The sequence below is a fragment of the Lissotriton vulgaris genome, chromosome 2_1 (assembly GCF_964263255.1).
Source record: "Lissotriton vulgaris chromosome 2_1, aLisVul1.2, whole genome shotgun sequence".
NCBI classification, from domain to species: domain Eukaryota; kingdom Metazoa; phylum Chordata; class Amphibia; order Caudata; family Salamandridae; genus Lissotriton; species Lissotriton vulgaris.
Window position 1 is genome coordinate 1,691,374,318 of NC_141687.1, and position 13,744 is coordinate 1,691,388,061.

Below are 13,744 nucleotides of genomic sequence, written 5' to 3' on the forward strand. Positions count from 1 at the left end.
CCATGGATTTTGTTTCATTCCAGATTTACTAGGTCTAAACCTGGGAAAATGGTAAATGCTATGCCATGCCAAAAGAGGTGTAAAGAAGAGACATATATGTATATCTCTCCTTATTATTTCCTCTTCCTATGTCTCCTGCTTTATGCAGCACACATGAAAAGATGAAAATTCCTCTGAGATTTGTTCTTGGACAGGAAGGTGTACCTTCCTGCAAAAAACATAATGCTAGCTTTAAATCAGGCACCCTTACACCATAGTGCAAGGGTGCCTGCCTGGCTTTAGGCTGAACACAGCACACCAGCACCAAGAGAGAGCAGGAATGCACCAGATCTCATAATTGGCCCATTCCTGCTCTTTCCATTTGAGGAGGCACTGTGCAGCAAGTTGTCTCGCTGATTTGCATCACCTCAAATATTAGTAAATGTGGCCATGGGTTTCTCCAAAGGGACTTAATCCTACAAGACCTTAAAAGGTTGAAGGCATCACTTATGAGTCTCTTTTGGCAGTGTGAGGGTACTGGAGGACTGTGAGCCATAAAGAGAGAGGCAAAACAAACAAGATGATGGACGGAATGTTGCACAATGGCAAAACATTCACCCCCAGTCACAGATCTGGGTTTAATCCATCGTTATTTTGCTCACTCAGCCACCCAAGTTCAGACATGGCCATATGCAAATCAGTCTTGACCCTGTGCCTCAAGGGAACAGTCCAGCCCGAACTGCCAGGCCATGTCTTCCCTGGACCGGAATCAAGCATCCTAGGACTGGTTTCTGGCTATGAGCCGTCTGTAGCCAGGATAGCTTGACTCCAGTGGCGCAGTGAGCATGGGACCCACGTCTGGGCATACCCTTCCCACATAGGGTGAACAGCAAAACAAACAAGATGATGGACGGAATGTTGCACAATGGCAAAACATTCACCCCCAGTCACAGATTGGGTTTAACCCATCGTTATTTTGCTCACCCAGCCACCCCAGCTCAGACCTGGCCATATGCAAAGCAAATCAGTCTTGACCCTGTGCCTCAAGAGAACAGTCCAGCCCAGACTGCCAAGCCATGTCTTCCCTGGACCGGAATCAAGCATCCTAGGACCGGTTTCTGGCTATCAGCCGTCTTCAGCCAGAATAGCTTGACTCCAGTGGCGCAGTGAGCACGGGACCCACGTCTGGGCATACCCTTCCCACATACGGTGAGCAGCAAAACAAACAAGATGATGGACGGAATGTTGCACAATGGCAAAACATTCACCCCCAGTCACAGATCTGGGCTTAATCCATCGTTATTTTGCTCACCAAGCCAACCCAGTTCAGACATGGCCATATGCAAGTCAGTCTTGACCCTGTGTCTCAAGGGAACAGTCCAGCCCAAACTGCCAAGCCATGTCTTCCCTGGAACGGAATCAAGCATCCTAGGACCGGTTTCTGGCTATCAGCCGTCTTCAGCCAGGATAACTTGACTCCAGTGGCGCAGTGAGCACGGGACCCACGTCTGGGCATACCCTTCCCGCATAGGGTGAACAGCAAAACAAACAAGATGATGGACGGAATGTTGCACAATAGCAAAACATTCACCCCCAGTCACAGATCTGGGTTTAATCCATCTTTATTTCTCACCCAGCCAACCCAGTTCAGACATGGCCATATGCAAATCAGTCTTGACCCTGTGCCTCAAGGGAACAGTCCAGCCCAAACTGCCAAGCCATGTCTTCCCTGGACCGGAATCAAGCCTCCTAGGACCGGTTTCTGGCTATCAGCCGTCTTCAGCCAGGATAGCTTGACTCCAGTGGTGCAGTGAGCATGGGACCCAAGTCTGGGCATACCCTTCCCACATAGGGTGAACAGCAAAACAAACAAGATGATCGAAGGAAGGTTGCACAATGGCAAAACATTCACCCCCAGTCACAGATCTGGGGTTAATCCATTGTTATTTTGCTCACCAAGCCACCCCAGTTCAGACATGACCATAAGCAAATCACGACGGCTGAAATGCCAGAAACCGGTCCCTTGTCTCCTTTCTGGTGAAGAATTGGCTTGGTAGTTTAGTCTGCCCTGTTCCCATGATGCACTGGGCCAGGGACAGACTGATTTGCATATAGCCAGGTTCTGAACTGGGATGGTGCAGTGAGATAAATAACGGTGATGGATCAAGCCCTGATCTTTGGACTGGGTAAGAGTGGTCTGCTTAATTCAGACACTCTGTTCATCACCACCCCCTTTTCTGAATCGTTTTTGGCCACTATAGGTGTGGCAGGGTATACTCAGACATGAGTCCCTTTCTCACTGCACCATCAGGATTCAAGCAAGCCGGGCCGACGACGGTTGAAATGCCAGAAACCGGTCCCCGGTAGCTTGTCTCCTTTCTGGTGAAGAATTGGCTTGGTAGTTTAGTCTGCCCTGTTCCCATGATGCACTGGGCCAGGGACAGACTGATTTGCATATAGCCAGGTTCTGAACTGGGATGGTGCAGTGAGATAAATAACGGTGATGGATCAAGCCCTGATCTTTGGACTGGGTAAGAGTGGTCTGCTTAATTCAGACACTCTGTTCATCACCACCCCCTTTTCTGAATCATATGCAAATCAGTCTTTCCTGGATGCACGCTCGTAAAATGGGTGCTTTCTAGAGCTCTGCAATCTTTTATGAATTAGATACCATCATGCTGGTGAGCTAAAGACACTTGAACACCTTTGCAAGCTCTCTCCTTGGAGGGTGTGGTATCTTCTATATCTACACCCTTCCTGATGGAAAGTGGATTATTAGGAGCGTCAAATGTATATCTGGCACTGGCAATAAGGCCACTAACACAGTTTAGGGCTCAGAATAGGTCTTAGAAAATTATTCTAGACAAATAGCACAATAAAAATCCAACACTAGTTTATAAAAATAGGAACTATTGTTATCTTTAAAATGACATTCAAAGTCAAAGTTTCAGGGAGACCACGATAGAGCACTGTGTTGCTAACCCTCGCAGTAGGTCTCGGTAAAAGTTTTTACCTTCTGACTTAGAAACCTTTCTGGAGCATTTCTTCCTGGGGTCCCTTGAAGCTTTCAGCCAGTCCTGATTTCGTGAGGGTTTGCCGGATTGCCTTTCCACGAGCCCCTGGTCACATTTATGGAAGTCTGACCTCCGGAGCATTCCAGCGGTACGAACCAAGGCCCCAGTCTGGCTCGAGTTTGAAGGCAGGCGACCTGGCTCTCGTGGCTGCTCCCGGTTACCTTTTCTTTGTTCGGACTTAGAAACTTTTACTGAGCTTTTTCTTGGGGGGGGGGGGCACAATGCTCTTCACCAGGCCGGAATCTGGTAAGGGTTCACCGTCCTCGTATTTTGCCTACTCCCGGTCAAACTCTGGAAGTCAGACCTACGGAGGTTTACAACGGTCCAAACCTAGGGCGTATTACGTATTGGCATTGTTTGCACCACAGTGCATCTTTCAAAAGGTGTGCAGGGCACAAACAATGCAAATGCACACCATTATGGTGAATGAGCTGCCCTGGGGACAGCCGTGGACTCACGCTGCCCCCAGGGCAGCAAACTCATGTGAAAACACTGAGCAGCTGCTCTGCATTTTCACAGTGCAGGCGGCACCGACCTGTACTTTTAAAAGAAATTAGAGATCCCCTTGCAGGCGGGTGGAGTCAGTGACTGCACCCACCTGCAAGGGGAAGTCTTGGGGGGTTCCATGAGACTCCCTCTACTCCCTGTAAAGGGCTGCTTTCAGGGGGCGCACTGACAGTGTTCCACCTTTTAAATGGCGCAGTGTCAGTGCATCTCCTGAGGGCTTCTTTGACTCTGTGCTCGCGTCTGTGATATGGCCGACTCACGGTTGAGGGTCACCGGTTTGGCTGGCCAGGTTGAGTCAGTCCACTTATGGAGCTTTTTCACAAAATTGCTCCAAACTTATGGAACTTCTTCTTTAAGTTCCCCAAAGGATCCCAAAGTGCTGAAACTTACTCCAAATGTAAATGTAAATGTAGTGCTTTTATATAGCGCCCGAATCACACCCTAAGGGGTCTCTCAGGCGCTGTGCACATACCGCTGTGGAACCCTTCCTGGCTTTTCCCTGTGAAGTGCCCACTCCTGGGCACCCCCAAGGTGAAGCCAGGCCTCCTAGCGCTGTTGGGGCCGTTGTGGAGATTAAGAAAGCTATTGCCCAGAGTTGCAGAGTGAGACCCATGATTAGAATAGGCAACAAGGCAAGAATTATCAGGCCCGGGAAATTGAGCCCAAAACCCGCCGAGGCGGGAATTGAACCCTGGTCCGGGCCAGAGCTCTGCATCAAGGTGTGTCGCTCTAACCATTGAGCCACACTTCTCCACATAATTTATAATTTCTCTGCCTAAATCTGCAGGACCCCCACCCCTGGAACACCTAGAAGAGACTTTAGGTGTTCTGAATATGTACAAATATTGCAGAGACTCCCTCCACAGTGCTCCTACTACCAAAGTCGTTTTTATGCAGCACGTTATCACAATGTGGGGAGTGAAATGTGCAATCTCATTTAACCGGACTGGGAACCACAACTGGCCCTGGCAAAGTGCTCCGCCGGCTCCCTCTACCCACTCGGAGAGGGGTCGGGGGGGCGGCCGAGCACTTTGCTGGGACCGGTTTTCGCCCGATTTTGTTACAGGGCCGATTTTGCGGCTCTTCTAAATCCAAATGTCGCAAAATGACTTGCTTTTGAGCTTCCTTCACACACAAAACATTTCCATCCATTGTTTCTGTTGAGTTTAGGAAGTGCATGTTTAAAGCAAATGGTCTACGAATGTTATGGTCTTGTTTAACAATTCTTTCGTTTCTTAAGTTCGAGCCTGCGGAAGCATACGCTAGCGCATGTGTCTCGCCTGCGAGACATTGTTGTATCCAGTAAAGGGCTTGGAGCCCGCTCATGCTTAGCATTTGTCTGCTTCTGAGTTACTCTTAACTGTGGCTTTGTTAATTTCCCTGAGGAGCCAAAACATCACTTCCGCTGCTTGCTGTGGAGCAGGGACCAAGCACAGATTGATTCAATGTAATCAGTGCCAGCCCTCTGCTCCAGAGGCGATTCAGGTATTTTATTTGTAACCATCTGCTTCGCTCACTTTAGTAATACTATTATGGTTGGATGGCTCCCCTTTCATTTTATGTTAGTTTACAGTTGCTGCCGGTGGCGCCAAACGCATTCTGGGTAATGATGCAGTGCGCAGCACTACTGGTAGCACAATAACAAGGTAGGTTAATTATGGGTACGAGGAACCCTTTTCATTTTAAATTGCTGTGACTGGCGAGGGTGCTGAACACAGGTTGGTTAAGGGCAGTTGCAGTGCACAGTGTTTGTTGGAATTGATGGGCTGCTTTTGGCACCATTACTGTTTTCGTTTAGTTAGGATTGCTACAAATTGCTGTCATTTTTAAGTAGAGTAGTTGCTTGTAGCACCACATATTGATGAGTCAGTCATGGTTGCAGGGCACAGCATTCATTTTAGTTCATAGCAGTTGATTCTGGCACCACATATTTCATTGTTCAGTTATGTTTTTAGTACTCATTACTCACTATGCACTGCTTTCATTCTAGATTACAAAACAAAACAATATTAAAGTGGTTTGTCTTGATGCTTCCTTCCGCCTTCCTCCTGATGTCTCGTATAATTCTGACCTCCTTGACATCTGATGTCTTGTTTCTTATCCTGTTGCTTTCTTCCCACTGTTAATGTTAGCCTGCCCCATCCACACCCAATCAGTGATATATTTTCATTCTATGGGGTGATGTAATATTAAGTGCCAATGTGTAACACTCTACAAACCAACCCAGTATGGATTTCGATTCAGAAAAATGCTTGGGGTAGCAGAAGTGACATCACAAGCCCTTTGACCCCATCGACATCAACGGAGTTTACATCATATGGCCTTTGATGTTCTCCTGACAGTGATCACATGTGTCCTTTGGCCCTAATTATGTCACAGGAAGCACATCACTGAAGGTATAAATTCTACAATTAGTGCAACATTAATAAAATAGATATACCATTCATACATTTATCATATCACCCAAAGACTCTTCTATTGCCAATCTCTACCTCTCAGAGCGCTGCCTCAGGATCCCTCTCACATCAATATCTGCTATTTTCTTATCGCCTTCCTTCTCCATCTTCCTCTAACTTTCAACTTTTTATGTCATACTCATCACTTTAGCAGTTTATCTACATCACCATGTGATGTGTTCTCCTCTCCTAGTTCACCTCTTAACCAAACATTTATAAACAACTCTCTCTCTTATTCTTAGAGATTTATTACCTGTTTCCTCCCACTACTAATTCTCATTACTAATGTTTACATATTTCCCATCATATATCCCTATTATTCTCTCATCTCTGTATCAGACAGGTTCTCTCTGCACACTATTTGTGGTAACTAGGGTTCATAGTTTGCCTCTTACTTTCAACTTCTTCACTCTAATTTTGTCCGATTTCTCTCTCCATATTTCGCGTTTGTCTACATCCTTCCCACTTTTCCTCCAAACTTCACCTCTCTCATTATCACCATCATTTCCTACACTGTTAGACCAGTTGTCTTGAGTTCTCTCAGTTAGCTCCCATTAAATCTTCATCCCTTATCTTTAACAAATTGTAGCTATCTCTTGATTCACCCTTTTTCTAATCATCTACTCTACCTCCCCATCATCACACCTACCTCAAACATTCTCTGCTGGTTGTATGACTTAACAATGCATGTATTTATAGCACCTCTTTACCATGAATCCATTATCATGCAATGCTTGTAAAGGCAATGCGTGGTAAAGGGATTGAGTGGTAATGGATGCATGGTAAAGGCATTACTTGTAATGTCCTCGTTGTAAAGGCTGTTTCCCTTCTCTAACATCAATCTTCCATATTCCTCTGTCAGGCCTCCTATTCAATAACTCCCCTCTCATCTCCACCTTTCCTAGTTTTCATCTCAGCTCACTCTTGCTCCTGTTTCATCTCACTCTACCGTAGGAAATTAAAAGCTTTACATTCGCAGAAGACACTGTGGTCGGGGGAAAAATGTCAGCCAGAATGCCTCGTTATTTAATGGGCACCCTGTGAATGATCTGAGTTTGTTGCACTACATGCACTCCCACACACATCAAAGACAAGCCATGTGCTCTCTGCACCTCAGAATTACTGATACTCCATGCATGGGTATATCTGTGAGGTGGAGTGGGATGGGTGCAATTACTGGGTATTACGAGGTGTAGACTGAGGATACCTTCACAACTGAGGAATAAGGAATATCACGTCCTAGTCCCCTTCTAATTCCCTATTTCTATACAAAATGTAACCCAATAAGTTCAACTATTATGAATAGCTGAAATTTCTGACACAGTGAGTCAGTCAAAAATACTTTATTCGGCAGCCAAGAGCCATAAAAGCAACCCAGTTTTTTTTATAAAGATACACATTTCATCAAAATACATTATGTGTTAAAAAGCATTTAGCATTACTATTACAATGATTGCATTAAAAACACACAAAAGTTAAATCATATAAAGTGCAACAGTGCTAAAACGATGTGCTAAGATCATAAATATTATGTTATTAGAATTGCATTGCATAGCTCAGGAGAACATGTTTACACTGACTCAGAGCCCAGGATGGCTACTGCAACAGCAACTTGGATATGTGTCTAATGGCCCCAGTTAAAAAACGCGCCACCCCAAAGCAAAATCTGGGTGAGGCTAGCATTTGAAGAAAGAGCACGGCCTGCCTCACTTGAACAAATTGACAATCTTTGAGTAGAGGTAGAATGTACTTTCTGCGCAGAGGTTCGTAATAGGCACAGAAAAACATTATATGGAGGGTGTCCTGCTACGAGAAATTGTCACAAGTGCAGGATTTGAATAAAGCAGGTTTTGAATAACCTTTGGGGAATGCCAGTAACCAGGGAACGATATTCAATCGAAATCTCGTCAGAACGAATCAATGGCTGCTTTGTTTACATAAGATATGTATGGTTGCATCTGTTGTAGCTGAAATTTCTGAGTCAAATATTCTGGCTCCATGGAGTTACCATGGATCTTTTAACCCCAATCAGTCCTGTTATCGCTGCTACTGGCTCCATATGGATTACAATGGGGCTTGCAATGAGGCCCTTCAAAACTTTGCTTGCTGGCATTTCATCCATCTCCAGGCAGCAGAGAAAGTGAAAATGCACTGTCCAGGCAAGTGGGTTATTGGCTAAACATGAGAAAGGGTCTATACCTTCCTTGTAAGGACAGGTGCAACACGAGGGTCTATCCAGCCCTCCCTGTCCCCTGCTTTTGAAAGTGTCCCTTTCTTTTGCAGCAAAAGGGCAGCAATAAACATTGGTAACCAGCACCTTGGGGGCAGCTGTGGAGATATTTGTACAACTTTGCATGCCAGACTCATAATTATTCATTAGTGTGTGTATTGCAATTCAGATTGTCTATTTTACAAAGTAATAATTCTTTAACTTTGTTGGACAGTCTAATAAATGAAAATGTTCCAGTTCTGGTGGTGCACTGGAAAGTAAATAGGACTCATTAGCGCCTGATTTCTTTCTGTTTTGTGAAACTGGTCCCAGGATGCTTGTTTCAGGTTTAGGTAGGAACTGGCTTGGCAGTTCAGGCTGGACTGTTCCCATTAGGAGCAGACTCAAGATTGATTTGCATATAGCTGGGTCCAAACTGGGGTGGCGTGGTAAGTAAAAACACAAATGACGAACCCTGATCCTTGTGGCTGGGGGTGGATGTTTGCATTGTTTAGCATTCCGTCCACCATTTGTTCATTTTTACCATTGTCTTCCTTCCTATGTGAGAAGAGTATGCCCACATTTAGGTCCAGTGCTCACTGTGCCACTGGATTCAAGATAGCCTGGCTGATGAGGGGTGGGTTATACCCTGAAACCGGTCCCACGATGCTTGTTTCCGGTTCAGGGAGGACCAGGCTCGGCAGTTCGGGCTGGACTGTTCCACAGGGTCAAGACTGACTAGCATATAGCTAGGTTCAAACTGGGGTGGAGTAGTGAGCAAAAATAATATGGATTAGACCCAGATCCTTCTGACTGGTGGTGAATGTTTGCATTGCATAGCATTCCGTCCATCATTTGTTCTTTTTGCCTTTGTCCCCCTAAGTAGGAAGGGTATGCCCAGACGTGAGTCCCTTGTTCACTGTGCCACTGGATTCAAGCTAACCCGGCAGATGGGAGGGTAAACCCAAAATCAGTCTCAAGATGCTTGTTTCCAGTTCAGGGAGGTTCAGGCTTGGCAGTTCAGGTTGAGGCTGTTCCCTTGAGGAGCAAGGTCAAGACTGATTTGCATATGGTTGAGTCCAAACTGGGGTGTCATGATGAGGAAAAAAAACGATGGAATAAACCCAGATCCTTTCGACTGGAGGTCAATGTTTGCATTGTTCAACATTCTGTCCTTAATTTGTTCTTTTTGTCTCCTTTTTGTTCTTGGCAATGCTTTTGCATTTCAAGGGAGATCATCCATTGAAAGTCTTCCTGATCGTGCATTAGTCTCCCATATTGTTTTGGCACCTCTTTTTTTGACTTGCAATTAAGTGCTAAAAACTAAATCAACCCATATGCAGTTAAAGGGAATCCTGTTCAAAAGTAGCTCAATTGGTATTCCCAGTCACCAAACAGCCTGTCCCTCAAGGGTTGGATTTCAAGTTGCGGGACAACAGGAGCATTGTTATGCCATCATGAAGCCTTAAGGCATACATTTTGTGCTGTATAAATATTTCGCTAACTCATTAAGGAGTGAGTGGTGACTGAGGACTGCAGGATGCCATGTAGGCCACAGGACAGTTCCTCGCTGTTGTGGAGGTTCTGTATTTTCCTCCACCCTTTATTCTTTAAAAAATCCTTACCAGATTTTCAATTCATGAAGTGATCCACACACAGTTTTAAAAAAAAAGGTTTTCAAGCATCCTTACCTTCTCACAACTGAGTGATTCATTGCCTTTAAAAGGCCCTGATTATTGGTTGAGCTGAACAGATTTCCTATATTGAATTCTGTGATGACCTGTCTTCCTGGGTATTCTGGTTCCTTGTTGGAACCTAGAGTTTGGAACCACATGACCATAACTTGTAATTCCATGTTTGTCAGTTGTTAGCTGACTGTTGGTTGGGGCTGATTAAATATTACCTATTGAACATAATCCTGTGTAAATCCCACTTTATTACACTGGCGACGAGGGTGGATGGGATCTACTTGTGCAAGATAGCCTCAACAACAGGTGAATAGATAAAGGTAAAGAGAAAATCTCATGTGACAGCTGTGTTGATGAAGGTAGATTAATCAACATCTTCAAGGTACAGTTGTGGCCCAGCGAAGGAAACGCGGTGAAGGACGTTGAGAAAATCGAAAACGCGACGAAAATCGGCAAAGGTAGTCTTTTACAATGATTTTTGGAAGAAAATAGGAAAAACGGAGTTTGTAACTGACGTCGATTTTCGAGGGTGATCTCCCTAAGAAAAAAGACCATTTGTTTGAAGAAAAGGTGGCGGACATCTTTGAATGGGCGTGTTTCAAGAATGGAAAAAGCAAGCGAGATTGGCCATAGATAGTGATGCAATTGTTTCTTAGCGGCCATTTTAGGTCGGGAAAAAAAAGAAAACAAGCTCGAATAGCCAAAGAAAGAAGCATCTAATGTTGTGGCGGCCATTTTGACTTGGTTTTGGAAAAAGAAGAAAAGAAAGCCCAATCTACTTTGGAAACAAGACTGAATGTTTGTGATGGATTAGTGGCGGCCATCTTGGATTTTTTTTTTTTTATCGTTTTTGTTCGTTTTTCTGTTATTTCAAGAGGATTGCAACAGGTGAAGCAGCAGTTTGGAGCGTGACATTATAAGGGTATCAACTTCAATGGTGAAGGAGGACAGAAGGACCCGTTGTACGGAAAACAAGTGAAAACGGGAGGAAGAGAAAAGTCGGAGGAGCTTGGTGGACGGATTCTACATTGAGGAACTTGAAGCCTGTCGACGGTGATGGGCACACCTTTTGAGGGAAGGGAGGTGGTACTTTGTTGGTAAAGGTTTAAAAGTGGAACAAGGGTAAGGGTTTTGAGTGGAATTGGGGCAGTAAAATGCAGAATGTAACTGCACCTCCTTTCTTTCTGATGGAACCAGGAGAACCACTGATTAGGTGAAAAAATGGAAAAAGATATTTGAAAATTACGCAAGGGTGTGTGGTGCAAATTTGAGTGGTGAAAGGAAGCATGCTTTATTGATGCATTGTTTGGGCGGAGAAGGCCAGGAGATTTTGGAGACTCTTCCGGTCATTCCACAAGCAGAACAAAGAGGATTGAATGAGTATGAGGTGTGTGCTAGGCAGTTGGATTTACATTATCTTCCTAAAGTGAGTACAATCATGGAAAGGTACTATTTCGGGTTACGAGAGCAGGGTAAGGAAGAGAGTGTTGAGGAGTACATTACTGCACTAAGAAAGTTGGCTTCAAGTTGCAAGTTTGGGGGTTTGGTGGAAGAACGAATTAGGGATCAGTTTGTTTTGAGATGTGTGAGTGATAAGATAAGGGAAGAGTTGTGGCTAAAGGATGAACCTGCACTTGAAGAAGTAGTAGGTATTGCAAAAGGGTTGAACACATGTTAAAATGCGTTGGGGAACTAAGCAAGGAGAAAAAGGATGAAAAGCCAAGTAGTTCTTCAACACAAGAAGTGGTGTGTCAGGCTGTGAAGAGAGAGGATGAGAAGAAAAAAAAGAGGTGTGTGAGGAGGAAAGGTTGAAAGGGGAGGTTGACGGTGGTATTTCTAAAATACAGACAAGTAAGAAATTCACAACTCCTTTTCAAGGAACTTGTTATAGATGTGGGAGATATGGGCATATGGCAAATGCGAGAGAGTGTCCTGCCCTTAAGTTCAATTGCAATGTGTGTGGTAGAAAGGGACACATTGGTAGAAATTGCAGAACAAGAGTTGGGAGAGATATGAAGACTGAGACTAAGTTGGTTAGCTTTCAGATTAATGATGATGTTGTAGAACATCCTTCTGATTATGTGTTGATTGGGAAAGCAAGTGTGTTGATGAAATTTGATTCATGCTCACATGTTACTTTTATTTCAAACGAGGTGTTTGAAAATGTGTTTGGAAAGATAAAAGACTTTGTTTAAACCGGATATAAGACCAACAGGTTATCAAGAACATCCCATAAAAATAATGGGTTACTTTTTTGACTGCATTGAATATAAGGGGAGGTATACAGAAGCAAAAGTGTATGTGGTAAACAGGGGAGACAACTTGTTGAGTTGGTCTCATCAGGCAAGGTTGGGTGTGAGTCTCAATCCAAATGCTCATCCAGTTATTCAAGTACAGGCTGTAGACAATGTTGAGAACAAGTTTATAAAGAACTTTAAAGAGTTGTTCAGTGAAAAACTAGGATGTATAAAGGGTTACAATCAAACATCAAACTGAAGTTGGGTGCGGTGCCTGTTGCTGCTAAAGTAAGGCGCATTCCAATTTGTGTAAAGGATGCTGTGGGTAAAGAGATTGAGAAGTTGTTGTCGACTGGGGTTATACAACCAGTAGAAGCAACTGTGTGGCTCGCACCAATTGTGGTCGCGAGGAAGCCTAATAATGAGATTCGGCTGTGTGTTGACCTTCGTGCTTTAAATAAAGAGGTAATAGTTGACAAGTACCCTTTGCCAAACATAGAGGAGTTGGTTTCTACGTTAGATGGGGCATGCTATTTCACCACCTTAGATATGGCTTCGGCTTATCACCAAGTTACGCTAAAAGAAGAGTGTCAAGAGCTTACTAGTTTTATTACACCAATGGGTGCATTCAAGTTCTTGAGAATGCCTTTTGGGCTGGTTTCGGCAGCCTCGGTATTGCAGAGAATTATGGAAGATCTGTTCAAAGGAATACCGGGGGCAAGATGTTATCAGGGTGATGTTCTCATTTCTGGTAAGAACGAACAGGAACATGATGAGAGGGTTTGCCTTGTGTTGAAGAAAATGTTGGAAGTTGGTTTAACTCTGCGTCAGAGCAAGTGCAAGTTTGGTGTCAATGAGCTAGATTATTTGGGCCACCACATCTCAAGGAAGGGCATATGTCCAAAAAAGGATCTTGTTGAAACAATTGAAAAGTTGAAGGAACCATGTTCAAAAGAAGAGGTTTCATCATTTTTGGGCATGGCAGAATTTTACAATACGTTTGTCAGAAATTTCGCAGATAAGACTGTTAATCTGAGGAAAATCATGTGTAAAAATTCTGTGTTTAATTGGACTGAGGAGTGTAGCAGAGAGTTTGATCAGGTGAAGATGGATCTGAGGAATGCACCAAATTTGCAGGCGTTTGTTCCAGGCGATCCGACGTTTATTGTAACAGATGCTAGCAGTAAGGGTCTGGGTGCTTTGTTGTTACAGCTGAGGAAAGACAAGGAGGTCCTAATAGCTTGTGCTTCGAGATGTTTGAAGGGGGCAGAGTTGAATTACTCTGTCATAGAGAAAGAGGCGCTAGGTATATATTGGGCTGTGAATAAATTCTGGAAGTTTGTTTGGGGTTCCTCCTTTACCGTCAGGTCTGATCACAAACCACTAAAGGAAGTGTTTGAAAAAAAGGGATTAGACTCCATATCAGCAAGAATAAGGAGATGGGTAATTTCTTTGCAGGAGTTTGTGTTCAAGTTTGAATATATCCCAGGAAAAACTAATGTCTCGGCAGATTGTCTGTCTAGGTTGGTGGATGTTGTAGAGAATGTTGAGGAAGCTTTGGCTGACGATTTTGAGAGTGAATTAAAGGTGTGTG